We start from the raw sequence: 17057 nt of genomic DNA on the forward strand, positions 1-17057 counted from the left end.
CAGCTGTAAAAAAAGTGGTCACACCGGGTCCTAGTTTGGAAGCGAGGATTTCCACCACTTTCTCATACTTTAAATGATTGGCGTCTGCCAAGTAATCAAAACATACCAAGGAACCTTTTCATCGTGTTCAGTTCGGAATTTCCAAGCGGCTAACGACAAGCACGGCTGGCAAGCCAGAGGGCCAGTTTGGCTGCGCGGCTACTCGAGAGTGTGCGGTAGCCGGGGGCCGTGTCCCAGTAAAGCCGAGAGCTGTAATGATGTCAACTTGTTATTTACTTTCCAAATCTGAATGACTGAGCAAGGCGAAAGGAGAATCAATCAACCACAATGTGACCCTACAGGCGGAAAAAACGCAGCGCTCCCATCAGCAGGCGGTGGGGGAAGGGAAGCACGTGTAACCCGGGCAGGGTTGCATCAGGAGCTCGCTCGGGTTTTCTGTTGCCCCCCTGGTTTTTCGATTGCCTGTTAATACCTCAGCATCAGTCCTCACAAGCCCAGGGAGCCCGGGAGCAACGACGGGCAAGCTCAAGGGAAGGTCCCACCACGTCCTTTTGGGGGGCCTTGAATGGCAACTGATACAAAATAAGGCAAAATCTATTCTGCTGATTCACAATTATGGAGACTGTGTAAGTGTATCTTTTATTGATGTGCTCTAATAATAATGTGCAGCAACCGTCGTTTTACATCACTGACGTTTCACAGCAATATTTGGCAGCATAATTTTTAGTCTGCCTTTTTGATGGAGGACCAGCCCCTTAAACACTCACTTCAGGCCCCCTCTCCGCACAACCAGTACAGCAAATGGCCCGGTGTCCCAGCAAGGAGCAAGTGAGGGTCCAGTGTAAAACGCTGAGTGTGTACTGGGCTCTTGGGGCGAAGCTCCTTATACGCCAAAGGGAGGGGCAAACTTATTCTAAAATATTCGTCAAAGCAGACACCCAAGGTGCCGGCGGGTGGGTGCAGATGTTTGTTTAAGTGAACTCAGGCCTCGAGTGGGGGGCAGTTGTCGCCAAGCAGGAGGGGAGGCAGGAGCGCTGGGGCCTCGGGTTCACCAGAGCTGGGCCGAGCGAGCTGCGGCAACCTTAGCACTTGGCCGGGGCCCGAGGCCCGACGCCTCCGGGCGGGGGCGGGGGTGAGAAGGCCCGAGGGCCCGGCTTCTTCCCCCTGCCCCCGCCGGGAGCCTCCACCCCGCTGGGCCCGAGTTTCTTTCTCCCCACGCACTGCCGGCTCTTCGCTGGAGGCATTTTGCAAAGGTCGAGGCTCCCCCCTGGGCCCCCACTTTTCCGGGGAGGGGAGGAGACCATTGGGATGCCCTCCCAGCCGCCGATTTTGAGGGAGCGGCGTCCTCAGGCAGGTTGCAGGGGTTCTGCTAGGGCAGCTGGGCGGCTGCTTCTTGGAGGTGGGGGAGGGTAACAGAGCGGTGGCCCGGTTCCCCCCTCCCCTGGAAACCGCGGTGCTGGTGACCGGGCTCCTGTCCCCTCCTGGCTGGGTCCGGGCCTGGGACGGGGTGGGCACAGGCCTGCGTCTCCTTCCGCCCGCATGGAGGCCACGAGGAAGGGACGGGGTTCGGCTACACTAGGGAGACCCGGGTTCCCTTCAGCCACCCCGAGCGCGGCGGGGAGAGCAGAGTCAGGGGTGAGGGACGGGGGAGGGTTGCAGGTTCCCCCGCCGTGGGGACGGGGCGGCTCAGGACGCGAGTCTTCCCTGGAGCCCTGGGGGAGGGGCTGTGTTGGGGGCGGACTCTCCCCCTCTTGGCTGTGGGGGAGGGCAGGCCTGGTGGCCTCACCCTCCGTGGGGGAGGGACCGGCTTGGGACGCGCCCCTCCCCCCCGGGGCGTGTGGGGGGGTGTCGGGGGGGAGGACCCGGGCTCCCGTTCCCCGGCGGTGGGGGAGGGTGCGGGCTGGGCGCCGTGGGGGGAGGGGCCGGCCCGGCGGCGGAGGCGGCCTCCCTGGCAGTCCTCCCGGCCGGGGTCGGCGCGCTGGCGGCCGCTCCCCCCGGAGGTCACTGCCCGTGCCGGTCCCTCCTGCCGTCCCGCCCTCTGCCGCCGCCACCACTCCCGCCCCAGCCCCCCCCACCCCCCCGCACTCTCTGCGCTCGGGAGCGAGGTGCCGCCAGCGCCCCCGCCCCGCCGCCGCCGCCGCCGCCGCCGCCGCAGCGCCCTCGGCCGCCATTCGGCATCCGAAACTTTCCAGCGCCCGCGCCTCTCGGGGACTCGGCTGCGGCGGGGCGGGGGCGGCCCGGGGGCGGCGCGCGGCTGCTCCGGGTGCCGGGCCCTCCTCGGCCGCGGCACGGCCCGGGCTTGGCGACGGCCGGCCGGAGGGAGGTTCGGGGCGGCGGCGCCGCCGCAAGTTGTGCTGCTCGCGGCGAGGTGAGTGCGCGGGGCTCGGCCGGCCGGCTGGCCGGGCGCGGGGTGGGGCGGGGGGGGCGCCAACTTGTCCCGCGTGGGGGCCGGCGGTTCCCTTCCTCCGGGGTCAGGCCGGCGGCCTGGGGCGCCCGCACGCTCCGTCCGCCTCCGGGGCTTTGGAGGGGCAGGTCCCCAAGTGTCTCTCGGGCTTGGGCTGGGGTGCGGCGCGCTCCCTGCAGGCTGCACAATACCCCGTTTTGGCTGCTCCCCAAAGTGCCGGCGCGTTGGGGGCGGGCGGAGGCTGGGGGGCTCCTTTGTTTCGGGGAGGGGGAGGCGGCCGGCAAGTTTGGGGAAGCGCTCGATTTGTCCCCCGGTGCCCCTTTGTCTGCCCAACCCGGGGTTGGCTGGACGGACCTGCGCTGCCACGGGATCCCCCGTGGGGGGAGGGGAGCCCCATTCATCCCCGGGCGCGGGCCGGCCAGCCCCGGGCCGGCTGGAAGCGCGGCGGCGCGGGCCCTGGGCGGCTCAGTTCATGAGCCGCAGAAACTGTCAAGGAAGTCGGGAGCTCCCCAGCCCGGGCGAGGAGTGCGGGCTGGGGGCGACTTCGGCGGACGGGGGGCGTCCCTGGTCGGGCCGGGTCTGCGGAGCGCGGCCTGGGGAGGCTGCAGACCTGTTGCTCCCGGGCTGGGGGGAGGGGTGCCCCCAGATTCGCGTCCTGGGCGCTGCTCCCCAGGGGGACCTTGCCCACGGGGGCCGGTGTTCGGAACGGGGTGGGGCGCGCCTTCGGGGGTCGCCGGAGGTCGCCGGGTCCTTGACAGTTGGGGGCTGCCAGAGGCCCGCGGGCGCTGGGTTAGGGCCTGCCCTTCACGTGCGCTGTCCGTGCGCGGTGAGGCCCGCGCCGGGGCTCGTTCTTAGCACGGCCTCGCATTCTCCGAGCCCCTCGCTTTGGAAATTCCACAAAGTTAGAGTCGGAGGTGGGGTGTTTTTTTTTTTTTCCTTCTTTCTTTTCTGTCGCTGATGTTGTAGAGCAGAACCCCAAAAGAAACAGAAACCCATGCCCTATTCCTTATGCCACGGTTTCTGCTTTGCTTTGTCACATGTGGTTTGACCTGACTGCTGGATATTTTTCTCTCCAGGCGCGCCGCCTGGGTCCCTGGGTTAACCTGAAAGGGGAGGGGCGGGACTCCAGCCTGGGAGGGGGAGGGGAGCGCCACTCTTCCGTCCTGAACGGTGGCCTCGGTGTAGGAAATTGCCCAGGACGATTTTATGAAAAGTTTACAACTAGTCATTCCTAGGAAAGACGCGATGGGTGGGAGGGGGGCGCGAATGTTGAGTATGGAACAGTTGAGACGTGAAGATGACTCTTTTATGTTTAGGGATGTTAATATCTCAAACGTACGGCAGATTTTCGTGGAAAACCCCCCAGCTGGATGATGAATCCAGGGATGAAAGTTGAAGTGCATCACTTGACCCACTTATTAAGATAGCCCCTTAAGGATATTCTAGACCTGAAGGGAACACACACCTGTGGGACGAAAATGGAGACTTCAGGTGTTGATTTGGTGTTGTGCACAGCAGGGTGTGTGTCATTGGATCTTCTGAGGTTGGCTCTTCTTGTGCTTCTGTCCAGGGCTTAAGTCACTCCAGGAATTGTCAACACCCCTCATTTAAATTTCACACCTTGACCCTTAAATCTCCCAAAGCTCACCCCTCCTGAAAGTTTGGGTGTTTAAATGAAGTGTGTGGTATCCTAGTTGGTCTCGAATCTCACCTTTAACCATGGGAGTCTCAGTTGTCTTATCTGTGTGATGGCATCATGAGTCTACCTGGGTGAGCTGTTAGGAGGGTTTCAGCGCTAGCCAGCAGAAAGGGGAATAGAGCCCGAGTCCAGCTCCATCAGGACATCTAACGCTTTGCTAGAAAAGCAGCCTTTGTCCCCGTTTGGCCTGAACTAGTGAAAGGGCCCACCCTGTTGTTCTGCTCTACCATTGACCTTCAAGTCCTGTAACTCTTCTGAGTGTCGTTTTCTGTATGTGTAAAAATAAAAACGGGAACTGAAATCGTGGTGCTCATTGGGTAGTGCAAGGACAGAAAGAGGGAATGTACGTGTAATTTTTTTGAAAACTACAACGCTGCCTGTAAGTTTTAGTTGTTACGGTATTGTGCAGGTAGAGTAATTTTCCTAATGTTACTCTAATGCCATGCAGTGAGGATTTTACAGGCACTTAATGCCCTGTGTGCAGCAATTATTTTCATTCTACTTCAGAGGACACTGACTTGTTAATATATGGTAGAGGGAGGATTGTTTGATTCCGAAAGCCCAGCTCTTAAGCTTGGTGTTATTTTGCTTTCCTGTGTATACATAGTGTGAATCTTCCCACTTGGAGACAAGCTCGTTAAATTACACACACACACACACACACACACACACACACACACACAATTTCTCTCTTTCTCTCTCTCTCTCTCTCTTTCTCTCCCTCTCCCACACAGAAGAACCTACATTGAAATCTGTTTGTACACCTAGATGAATCTCAGCAGAAATCATGAAATGTCCACCACAGTGGAAAGATTGTTTTCATCTATAGCTTAATTATCCGGTGTGGCAGCCACTAGCCAACATGTGCATATTTAGATTCAAATTAACTAAAATTCAGTAACAATTCTGTTGTTACTAAAATAAACAATTCTGTTCTTTCAGTGCTCTACCCATAATTCACATACCCAATAGATGTGTGTAACTAGTGGCCGCCATATTGGGACAGCGCAGAACTTGCAGAACGTTCTATTGGAAGGCGATTCTTTATAGTTACTGCAAGTAAGGATTAATAAAGAAGGCAGTAAAGAGAGTTAGTTTACTTTTTGTGGGAGGAGGGGAGAGGCTGTAAGAGTTTGAAATAATTTACTGGTAGACTTTTAAAAAAAAAAAGGCAGGCCCATTTCAGCTAGCAGGTGACCTAGGAAAGTGATTTCAGTGAGGTTGACAGCTGTGGTTTTTTAGATTGAGGTGGTTTGGATCACTTTTGAATTAGAAAACCAGAACTCCAAGCTGGAGTCTCTCACTGAGTATTTAACCTTGGACACGGCATTTAGTGTCTTTGTGCCTCAGTTTCCCCATCTGAAAAATGGCATAGCCAGTCCCCATGTTGCCTGCCTTTGAGTGTGTCGTGGCGAACATCTCTTGGGATGGTGGGGAGCCCAAGGTGTCACCATCAGTGAAGCCCCTCGTAGGTGATTTAGAGGCCTTATCTGATATGTTTAAAGCGGTGTTCGCCATGGGCTACCTACCCCTCCCCCCAAGTTTATGTCTTAAGTTTTAAGGTTTAATTTCTTGAGGGTAAAATCTTCTCTTATTAAAAGACTGATCAGGAATCCTTCCAACAAAGTGAGGCTTAACAATAGTCAAAGTATTTTTTAAAAGCGGCTGAGTGCTGGCCGTTTCCTGTATACTGGTCCCTGAGTCAGGATGTTATTTTTATTAGTTGGTGTGTTCTTTGCATAGTCTTTTGTATTTTTTTATAGCAACGTATTAGAAATTTTATTTGTGGTTGGGGGGAAAAACCCAGTTTTGCATCTGTGAGAGAGGTGACTTCCCAGATCCCCCTCTGCCATTTGTCCTCACTCTTGCTTTCTCTCAGGACTGCTGTGACCTGTCAAGCTTTTGAGACACCTGGGATATCCATGATTCTCTTCCAGAGGCGGGCAATGGGTTCCTGCAGAGGGAAGCCAGGCCCACAAGAGCCATCTCATGTAGGTCCTGAGTGTCAGGAATTCAGACCCTTCATCAGTTACCTATTGGGAGGGAGGACCCCACACCCCAACCCTGAGGCTGCCCCCTTCTTGAGCTTTCCGCCAGGTGTCTGGGTCTTGGGCTCTGCACACGTGGTTATTGCCAGGCCTGACCCGGGCCAGAGGACAAGCACGATCACTCTGCCCTGTGAGGCGAGACTGTCCCAGGTGTGGTGTCCCCGGATACCTTGCATTTGCCTCCTTTTTCTCCCTTAAAAAAGAAGAGTACGTGACTTCCAATAAGTTGTTAATCTTTCACCACCCAAGACGTTTAAAAAATAGTTTCAATCAGGAAGCAAGACTAAAATCATTTTGTAAACTTTTTTTTTTTTTTAAGTTGGAAAGATAAACTTTTTTTTTTTTTTCCATACCTATTTTTAGCGTGAAGGAAGTAACTGGCCTCGTGAGTGGAGACTGGATGTGAGTTTCTCCCTCGGGTCTTGCCCTCCTTGGCCCTCCCTCCTGTCCATCCTTTCCTTGGGGCTCGACCAACTGGATGGCCCCGGCCACGTGAGCAGAGCGAGACCCAGCAACCAAAATAAACGCTGGATGTGGGAAGGGACAAACAGTCAACATGTTTGTAGAGGGAAAGAGAGCCTGCTCTGAGAAAATGAGTTTAAAACCTCAGGGGAAAAACGCAGTCATTAAGGAATGTGCTCCCCGGGAACTTGACCATGGAGGTGGCCGCCTCCTGCAAAGCACTTCTGTGCATTATCGCCGTCGTCAAATATTTATTGAGAATCCACTGCCTGATTGAAGATTGCAGATGTGAACTGGAAGCCATCGAAAAGTTAAATTGGAGCAAATTTAAACTTGGAAACAGAGGAGAGAGTATTTTCTTCTGATGGAGGAAGTTGGGTACCGTTTCCATGGCTTTGGTTTGTTCTTGGTAGTTGGGAAGGAAGAGGTGGAGATGGAGCGTGTGACTCGCAGGTTCGAGAGAAAGGGACGTCGTAGGGACGAAGGTAGCGGAGATGGTGGCTTACTGGAACCGTGTTTTCAGCGTTGAGCTCTAGAAGCTTGTGGTCAGCCCATGGTTCTCAGGGCAGTTTTGTCCCCTACCGTCAAGCAGCTTTTGGCACTATCTGGAGACGTGTGGTTGTCACAAGTTGGGGGAGGGGGACGGTGATGCTCCTGGCGTCCGGGGGGGGGGGACGGGGGGGGTCCGTGGATGCTGCGTAACATCCCACAGTGCACGGGACAGACCCACCCCAGAGAGCGACCCGGCGCTTAATGCCCGTGATGCCAGGGTGGAGACACCAGCCCTGAGTTCTGCTGTCAGCCGTGCAGTCCTGTCTTGAGCAAGGTCCACGGGCAGCTGGATGTCAAGATGGGTATCCGGCGCTGTGGTTCTCACGGCTCCGGCTCCCGTAGGCCGTTTTGGGATACATTAGGAAGTAAATGAGAAGGGAAAGGAGGAGGTGGGAAGCGGATGGCGGGAAAGGAGGAGGTGGGAAGCGGATGGCGGGAGCGGCGCAAGGCCAGGAGGTGTTGGGGGCGGGGGGCGGCTGCGAGTCGCCTGAGCTCTGTCTCAACTCGAGTATTTTAGAGCCCCGATGCCAGCGCGCCTGCACGGTTCCTTCCTGCTGGTTTTGCGGATGTCATTGCAGATTTACCGGGTCTCACCTTTGGTCGGCTTCTTGGGACTTGGGTATTTATCAGGGGAACACCCGGTACCTGTCTGCTGTTTTCGGACCCTCTCTGTGCCCAGCGAGATGTCGGTTAACCTGGACTTGGGGTAACCTCCACCGCCGTGCTTGGGAGGGCGGGCGGACACATCAGTGTGGGAGGCGTTTGCGGCCTGCAGGACTCTGGATGCTGTTGCAGGCCTTGTCCTCTCCTGTGAGTAGTTGATTCGTGAACGGCTGGGGGCAGCTGGGTGCGGACCTGCAGTGGGGCCCTCTCCCACGAATGGGCACTGCTGGCACCTGGAGTCTGGTCCTCCTGAGCCAGCCCGTGGCCTGTGACCCCCCCCCCCCCAGAGGAGTGCCAAGCCCAGCCTGGTTGGGGGCCCTGTGGGCTCCTGGTGATCATGGGGTCGGGGACGTGGCTCTGAGGGAAACTTGGTTTGCAGCCAGCTCACCATGCACTGACCGCCTCTGGGCACGTGTTACCTTCTCTAGCCTTAGTTTTCTTCTTGAGAGAGAAAGAAAATAAAATCTGTTTCTCAGGCTTGTATTAACAGAAGGAGGATTATTATCATGCTTGGAGCCCAGTGTCCTTAGGTTTTCCTCTACTCTGAAGTTGGGAATTGGTGTGGAAATGTCCAATAATGACAATAATAATATATCTTTTTTAGTTACGGTGGTCTCCATCAATTGCTTGCTTGCTTTTCTTAAGTTAAATTTCAGGGCTGGCATACGCACACAAACACACACATGTGCTGTATTCAGACACATATGTATTCTCTGTATATTTCCTAAATTTACTATGTGATAAATTATGAATTTCAGCATGCTTAAATTTCTGTAACCACCACCATCATCAGGATACCAAAAAACTAAATTCCGTCACCCCAAAGGTGTCCGTGGTGCTTTCCCTCCATACTCCCCACTCCCTCAGCCCCTAACTCGGGGCACCTGCCGATCAGCTCTGCTCTCCTGGTCTCGGTAATCACATTTTAACTCAGGATGAAATGCCTAATAGTGAATTGCTCCACTCTTCGAGCACCTTCCTTGACTCATGAATTTTATACTGTAGCACACTTGGGCCCATGTGTTTTTCTCAGAATGATTTTGCACTGTGGATATTATCAAAAGCAAGGAAAAGCCAAAACTTAGAGCTTCTTAATACTTGTAAGAAATCATAGTGAAAAAATATCGGGTATCTTGTTGGAGCTGCCTATAGGATTTGCACATTTCCTATGCCAGTTGATCCTTGCTGCCAAATCAGTTGAGATGGGACATTTTTGGATGCACTTTCAGAGACTGTTTCTGGAGCAGTACTATGTAAAATGTATCAGTAGGTTAGACTCATGTCTTTAGTTTCAAAAACAGGACACACATTAAGAGGCGTGGTTTTCCCAGTGGGTTGATAACGTGACTAAAAAGTATACTAAAAATATCCAGTTGTGTTTGAATTAGTTTGTTGTAGAAATAAATTCCTACGTCTGTGTTTCTATGTGGTTGTTAACCTGAATATTACCTTGGGTCGTAATCTCACTATTTGTGATCACGTAAGGAATATCATGTTTTCTAGAGAATCCTTTGCCTGGCGTTTTGGTCACTTGTGTCCTGCCTTGGGTTGCCTGCCTGCTTGTGTGAAGTTGTTGAACCTGTGTGTGTCCTCACGTGTAGAGTGAAAGGCTTGATGAGCTGATCTTGAGGCCTCTCCTACCCCGTGTTTGCGGATTGTAACGTGGAAAAGGCACACGTTAAATGTTGCGTAGGCTCTTTTTTTTTTTTTTTTTTTTTTTAACACTTTTGTAGGTTAAGGATTATGGTGGTTTTATATTAACTAGCAATTTGGGTAAACTGTGTTCCATGCTTTAACTATCATTTTACCCATGATTGAAATAAACAATATTCAACTTAACATTGCTAAGTTAGTTGCATGTTTTACTGTAAAAAAAGACCCCAGCAATTCAGAAGACACTTTGGGCTGTGGGGTGCCTCTGAATAACTCTTACGAGTGTTGTAGTTTCCCAGTTTCAGGAGACCCTGTAAAATAAGCACAAACAATGCTCACGGCAAAATTCATAGTGTTTATTCTTGAAGAGAGTGTCTCTGCCTTGAATTCCTGTCATTTTTTCCTATCGTGGTGGATGGAGCTGGAATACTGAAAAGAAAACATGAGAGTTTTCTTTGCTTACTTCCCTTGAGCCTGGAACCCAGAATATGACCCGAGATAGCCAGCCCGGAGCACTTTCCTTTCTGGAACACTTACCACCAACCCCCAGGGAGAATACAGAGGCAGGAGGAGGTGAGGACTCTCCCCGCCCCCCCACCCCCACCCCGCCACCGGCGTGATGATCACCTTCTCTCTCTCCAAGATGTTGAAGACTTTCCTCATGTCTACCGCAACCTGGACACCCAGCCTCATCCACGTTGGAGCAAGGCTAGAGGGACACTGTCCGCTTCTTGGGAGAGCTTGGCTCATACTATTATAGACTTGCCCTTTGTCATTGGGCTTTAGAGTCTGTGTGAACATCCGGTATCGAATTTGCAAACACTTCTGCTTGTTTAAACTTTCCGATAGATGGAAATTTGGGCAAAAGAAGCTTACTGTATGTGATGCCATTTTATTTCTTAAATCAGTAATAACAAATACTTTAATATGGTAAGACCACGTAAGTCATGATTGGGAACTGGAGAAAATTCTGTGTAACTGAGCAGTGCTTTTTGTTTCTAGTGCGTTGGGGTGATTTTTAGCCTTAGCTGGGTCAGCTCCACCCGTCGAGGTACCCTTCTTATCTTGACATCCATCCGTTTGAAGATGAGAAATGAGAAAGTGGAGTTGGAGGGATGTTACCCCGTTCATATGATGCAGACATCTGTAGCACCGGTATGCAAACATAATTCTCAGCACCTATAAAGTTCCAGGTGGTTGCCGAGTTTTAGGCTGTATTTAGAAAAGCAACTGAGCAGAGAACTGATGTCTCTACCATTTGATTCATTTGGGAGACAGAATAAACTTGGGTCCTTGCCTTAGGTTCTTTTCCCAGCAGAATCTTATCAGGCATTCTAATCCCTTGAAACTTGAATGCCAACTCTGTGTTGGTAAAGACTCAAGTATTCACAGTTATCAACGTAAAAACAAGGGTTGCCAGTCCCTGACAGTCACAGGTCAGTCTTGGGAGACACGCTTTGGTTTAACTCCTAATTTGATTATGAAAAAAAATCACATTAGGTTTGTATTTCTAAGATGCACGATGATTCTGTGCCAGTTTCAACAATTTCCAGAGATCTGTAGCGTAATTCTTCAAAAAGCCTTGCCAGGAGAAACAGCGTTGGAGGGGCACCCAGCTCAGAAGTTGGTGAAAATAAGAAGTAATGATCTCATGTGTCCAGTGCATGACAGAAATTGTTGTAGACCAGATGAGAACAAGGGGAGAGGCCTGTGGAAATTAGACTTGCCTGATAAATTTCATGGGCCTCCTAGTACATTTCCTTGAAACCAATAGTCTCCATGTTTAGTTGGGGCAGAGGGTGACAGAAATGCCTTGTCTCAGGTTTTAATTCACAAAGTGGGCTCCCAAGTGGACTGCATATCCTCTGGCAGTGACAATGCGATTTACTGGAGTGCAGGAAGAAACTTAAGTTCTCTGTTTATGTATTTTTATTTAATAGTTACAAAATGTCTATTTGTGGTCTATGAAAAATGCATATAATGTTTGTTGTGTGTTATCTCTAGTTAATACGTTACATGAGTTGGAGTTAATGCTTAAAAGGTTTTCACTGAGAGGGATATGCAATGAAAAAGCATCTAGAGATCACTGATGGGGTCCCCAGAGGTGATGAGGGGCTGATATTGAAGTCCCTGAATAAAGTGGGACACAGATGTATTCCCCTGCCACGATGTGTGTGTGTGTGTGTATACACACACATGTGTTGTGACTGAGATCTGCCAGCTTAAAGATTGGACATCCCTCCAGAGGCACAGCTATTAATGATGTGATTTGGGGAAGAAAGAACAACGTTGACAGGGTACTGGGCACGTTTTGGATCTACAGGATTGTGCGTGTTTTTAAAGCTGAAAAAATATTTGTGTTTCAGAACCAGATGACAATATCCCAGTTGCAGGTGCACGAGGAAACTTTGGAACAATGCTGTGCTTTTTAAGCATTTCATGACGCTGCAGTGTTTTCATAATCACTTAATTCTGTTTATAAATCAGCTGCTTTCATTGACGGATGCCCTCAGGGCTCCCAAAAACCAGGCTTTTTGTCGAATACGTGATTCAAACTTTAAAAGATGTGAGATAGCGCTGGAACTGGGTTGTGATAAAAGTCTCTGGGTGCCTTCAGTCTGGCTGTTTATTTGTTGTTGTTTTTTTCCAGAAACATATTTCATCCATCATGGTTGTTATTAAATCTTTTAGTTTTTTACTTTTTGCATTTCACATTAGAGGCTTTTTAAAAGAGAAAACTGTCATTTTGGTTGATGCTGTATTACTGGTGTTAGTTACAGAGAGTAAATAAATACAAAAGTTACATTCACAACCCAGACCACATTGTGGGCTGTGGAGGTGAGACATAGGACTCACCTCCAAACTTCAGGTCTTTGGCTGAGGTCGTTTGCTGAGAATGGCTGAAGCTTTGGTTTTCATGACACTAAATGTTGACCGCAAGTAGTTCCAGGTTTCCACAGCAGCGTTTTTGTTTGTTTAATTTGAAATGATTGATACGTTAGCTTCGGTTTTGGTGTTTGTGCCTATTTTTCCCTTTGTGGATACTGAGTTTGCAGCGTAGCTTTGTTTGTAAAGGGAAGCAGAGACCTGCACTGTGCATGCAGACGCCTGCAGCTAACGATGCTCTTGTTCTCCGTACCGTCGGGGCACCAGGACCACACCTCATTTCACTCTCGTCAGGATCCCCGTGGACATTCATTTGTCCTTTGGTAGAATAATATATTTATCTCCTACTTAAAAATAAAAAAGATTGCTTCTCTTTACAGTAATAATTCAGAAGGCACCTACTGTGAAGAGGGGAGAAGCAGGAAGTAGAATTTTTTTTTTTGTCTGCACCACGTGGCCTGCGGGATCTTAGTTCCCCCACCAGGGATCGAACCCAGGCCCTCGGCAGTGAAAGCACAGAGTTCCAACCACTGGACGGCCAGGGAATTCCCAGGAAGTAGAATTTTTGACATCTACATTGTGCACCTTTGTCTCTGCTCTCCAGAGATCAGGACATTCAAGCTCCTGTAACAAATTTAGTTTTAATGAAAGTCTTGGGGAATGTCCTTTATCTGCCCCGTGCCTGCCCATCTAAGAGGAGGGAGAAATTACACAAAGTATTTTGCTTTTAGCCGGTTTCCTTGAGCCTTGTCCAAGTCCTGACTTCTTATTGCCAGCAGGTCAGCTAGACACTGGTCAATCGCTTCAGCTCTGGACAGGAATCTTTTTCTGTCTTTGTTGTTGATAATTTTCTAATAATTATTCATGTGATTATTTGCCAGCCAAATTACCCTAAATAATATTCAGAGATGTATCCGAGAATAGCCCCATCCTGAGACTGTTCGCAGAAGTGGGCACAAAATTTGATTTTATTTCCTAAATGCATACCTCAGGTACTCATGAAGTGCAGAGATCTGTGTATACTCTCTGGGAATTAGAGGCACAGGTGTACAGAGCAGGAACGTAGGGGAATAGTAGCACCAAATGGTTGAGTCAGCGGGACATGAACTCTCCAAGTATGCTAACCTTTGAGGGAAGATCTAAAAACAGTTTGTGGCGTTGTGAATTACCATTCACGTAATTTCTGTCAAGGAAGGCAGTTACTTCTTCTTGGGAAGCTTGGGTTATTAAAATTAGCTATCTTCATTTTCCCACAAAAATAAAAATCAATTGTAGTTCAGATAATTGTATGTGGGGCTTTACAACTGGAAATTTGAAGTTAGCAAAATTATACACCCCTGGTTAATTACATGAGTATACTCAAACTAAATATAGGATAAGATTAGCTCATGGAAATAGTTCCTTTTTCTCTCAGTAGGTACAGCTCCTGTTCGCCCAATAGTTAATAGTTTTTAATTCCATTATGTAATTTTTTGATCATCCTGTGTTTCCAGAAAAGTTAACTGAATAAAACCAGAGACTGTGTGTTTTCACTATTTCCCAATTCATATTTAAACATGAAATGGTGCACAGAATAAGCTGTCCTTTGTGAATTTTAATTTTCTCAGCTCCTGGCACAATAGAGGGGTAAGCTGGGGTCCCATTTTTCTGCGTGGCTTTTGCTTTAAGGGAAGTTTGGGTTTGGTTCATACTTTGCTATCTAAGAGTATGTTCAACCTTCTTGAATTATCTGTCGTGTTTGCTTTTCCATTGAATGTTCTATATTTGGACAAGAAATGTATTTTTCTGTATGGGTTTCTGATGGCCCAGATGTTCATCAGAGTAGAATTTCTCTCTCTCCACACTGCTGCCATTGGGCAGTTTGGTTGTTCTATAGTTCCTAGTATTGAGTTGGACACACTGTAGATTCAGGTTGGGCTGTCATTCCTTTTGCAAGCTATGTGATACTTTGTTTTATTTGGGTTTGCCATAGATGTTTGCTCGGCCTTGGGATGGCTGTAGATGGCCACTTGTGGTGATTAATTTCACGAAGCTCTCTAGATCCCGTTTAAGGTCTAGTTGATTTTCAGGAACAGTGTTACTGAGGTATAAATTACATACCATAAAAAGCACCCGTTTCAAGTGTGCAGTTTCAGTGATTTTTAGTCAGTTTACCGAGTGGTGCGGTCATCGGTCATCATCCAGGTTTCAAACATTTTCATTCCCCAATAAGATCACTCACGTCTTCGGGAACGTCACGTCATCCATTCCTGCTCCCCCTGCCAGCCCCAGGCAGCCACTAATCTCCTTTCTGTCTCTGTAGATTTCCCTTTGCTCAGAGCCCGATGGTGAGCGGTGATTTAGTGAACCTTCCCCGCCCCCTGTCCAGGAGAGGGATACGTGGGGAGAGTGCAGGACGCGACGAGGAGCCTTGGTTTCCTCCCTGTAAAATCAGGATAGTGATGGGTTGGTTGCAAGCTCTCAAGGTGGAGCCATGCGGGAAGTAAGTCGCTCTGTAAAAAGACAAAAACGTTTACGTTTAGGGGCTTCCCTGGCAGTTCAGTAGTTAAGACTCTGCGCTTCCACTGCAGGGGGCACAAGTTTGATCCCTGGTCGGTGAACTAAGATCCCGCATGCCCTTGCGGCAGGCACGGCCAAAAAAAAAAAAAAAGAGAGAAACGTTTACTTGTAGTCAGCAAACTGTGAATCTAGAGGAGTTCATCGTATATTTAGGGTCGTGTTAATCGTGAAGAATTGTGCATAAAGGGCTGCACTGGACAGGTGAGGAGTCTGGAAAAGGAACTGCGTTTACAGTGATGGGCTCAGTCCCTGGAGAACCCAGGACACAGCCATAGGGCAGTCAACCCTCCATGCCCCTGCTGCCTCCTTCTTGAAATCCCGTCCTGTTTCTTTCATGGCATTGGATGTTAGACTTTGACGGAAGTTCCATCTTGGTCGGGAAATACCTTAGCTCAGTGGTCCTCCACCAAGGGCAGTTTTGCTCCCAAGGGACGCTGGACGATGCCTGGGGGCCTTTCTGGTTGTTACCAATGGGGAAGGGGTGTCACTGGCATCTAGTGGATAGAGGTCAGGGCCGCTGCCCAGCATCCTGTAACGCAGGGGATGAGGCCCCAAGGCCCACAAAGAATTACTCAGCCCAAGAGGTCCTTAGTGCCGAGGTCAAGTACCCTGCCTTAGAAGCTTGACTCTCGTGGTTAAAGGCTTAGTAAAGTTGAAGGACTAAATCCCCCATCAGACTTACAAAAAAAGTTCAGAAATCTTTCAGTCCTCATGCATTCCAGGGAAATATGGATCTTTTTCTAAAGCAAAGGACAAGCAAGGTTTTGGGAGCTAACTTTAGAGAGAAAAGAAATTCCTTTAGAAGTATTCATTTACAAATAAACAGCGAAATTACACGAGACGTCTGGGGCCACCCCTTGGCTTTGGTCTGGAAATCACACTTGATCCTTATCTCTTCCCCGAGAACTGAGAAAGGAGGGCGAAAGATCCTAAGCCTGAGTAAGGACTACACGTGATGACTGTGCTGGAAGGGAGTGCCTGCTGTGAGCCCAGCCTTTCAGTGCTCTGCTTACGGCCCACGGCCCTCCCTCCGGGGTTTTGGTTTCTCTCGGTTTCTATAGGGTTTTCAGTTGCTTCCCGGAGTGCGCAGGGTGTCATAATAGCCAGGCCTCCACCCCTTGTTTTCTTCGTCTGGTCAACCTTTGAGCCCCCTGAGAAGTTCAGGGCCCCCTGCCTGGGCCCCAGCCCGCTTACCTGCGTGCGTCCCCTTCTCTGTCCTGCATCTCCCAGCAGGAGCTGCCCCGCACCCCTGCGGCGCGTGTTTCTACCCTGGGGGCCTCTCCCTGCCTGCACCCCTGCAGCCGGCCTTGCTTTGGGGTCTTCCAAAATACAAGGCTTTTCCTCTGGACAGATTCTGGTTTTTGTTTCTTCTTCCTGTTCTGAGCTCGTTCCTGTTTCTCAGGTGACACCTGAGAACATGCTGGTTTCCCTGAGTTCCCGCACTGTGGGGCTGTAGCGTCCAGCTCCTCCGGCAGAACAACCGATATTAACAGTCCGCAGTGCGATGTGGGAGAGTCTGTTTCTGGCACGTTCAGCTGTGCACGTACAGCTGTGTGGTCTTGCGTGTTTATCTATACGGGCTCATATCACACTGGTTTTGCTGCATCTGCTTGCTTGCGTTTTTTACCGCTTTGTTAAGGTGCAGTTGAAGTACAGTAAACCAGGCGTGTGTAAGGTGTGCACGTTCGTCAGTTTTCTCCTATGTTTGCTGTCTTGATTGCGGTGCTGGCTTCTCGGACACGTGCATATCAAGATAACACGTATTTTCGTGGCTTCCAAATTTCCCTGTGCCTTTCTGTAATCTCTCTCTGCTTCCCTCCGCCTCCGGGCAACCATTGATGGCTTTCTATTACTAGATAGGTTAGTTTGCATATCCTAGAATTTTATATCAGTGAAATCACAATATGTACTCATTATTTTGCCTGGCTTCTTTCACTCAGCATGGTGATTTTCGGCTTTATCCATGTTGTGGCCTGTGCCACTAATTCATCCCTTTTTGTAACTGGGTAGGATTCCATCAGCTTTGGACGCATGGCCGTTGATCCATTCACCCGTTGTTGGACATCTGGCTTGTTTCCATTTTGGGGGTTATTATGAATAGTGCTGCTCTAAATATTTCTGTGACCTTACC

General features: G+C 50.1%; 1 protein-coding gene across 4 annotated transcripts in view; it reads left to right on the top strand.

The window, feature by feature from the left end:
* Positions 1 to 2100: 2100 nt before the first annotated feature.
* Positions 2101 to 17057, top strand: part of LOC309652446 (F-box-like/WD repeat-containing protein TBL1X) — a 225186-nt gene continuing 210229 nt past the window's right edge. For 2 of the 4 annotated variants that reach the window (XM_082446241.1, XM_082446244.1), the window contains exon 1: positions 2103 to 2368. The gene's annotated coding sequence lies outside the window, so the exon portion shown is untranslated. Of the gene's footprint in view, positions 2369 to 17057 lie in introns of all 4 variants that reach the window. The other 2 variants (XM_082446242.1, XM_082446243.1) reach the window with 2 other exon arrangements.

Source organism: Balaenoptera physalus, assembly GCF_965194825.1.
Source record: "Balaenoptera physalus genome assembly, chromosome: X".
Lineage (NCBI taxonomy): Eukaryota > Metazoa > Chordata > Mammalia > Artiodactyla > Balaenopteridae > Balaenoptera > Balaenoptera physalus.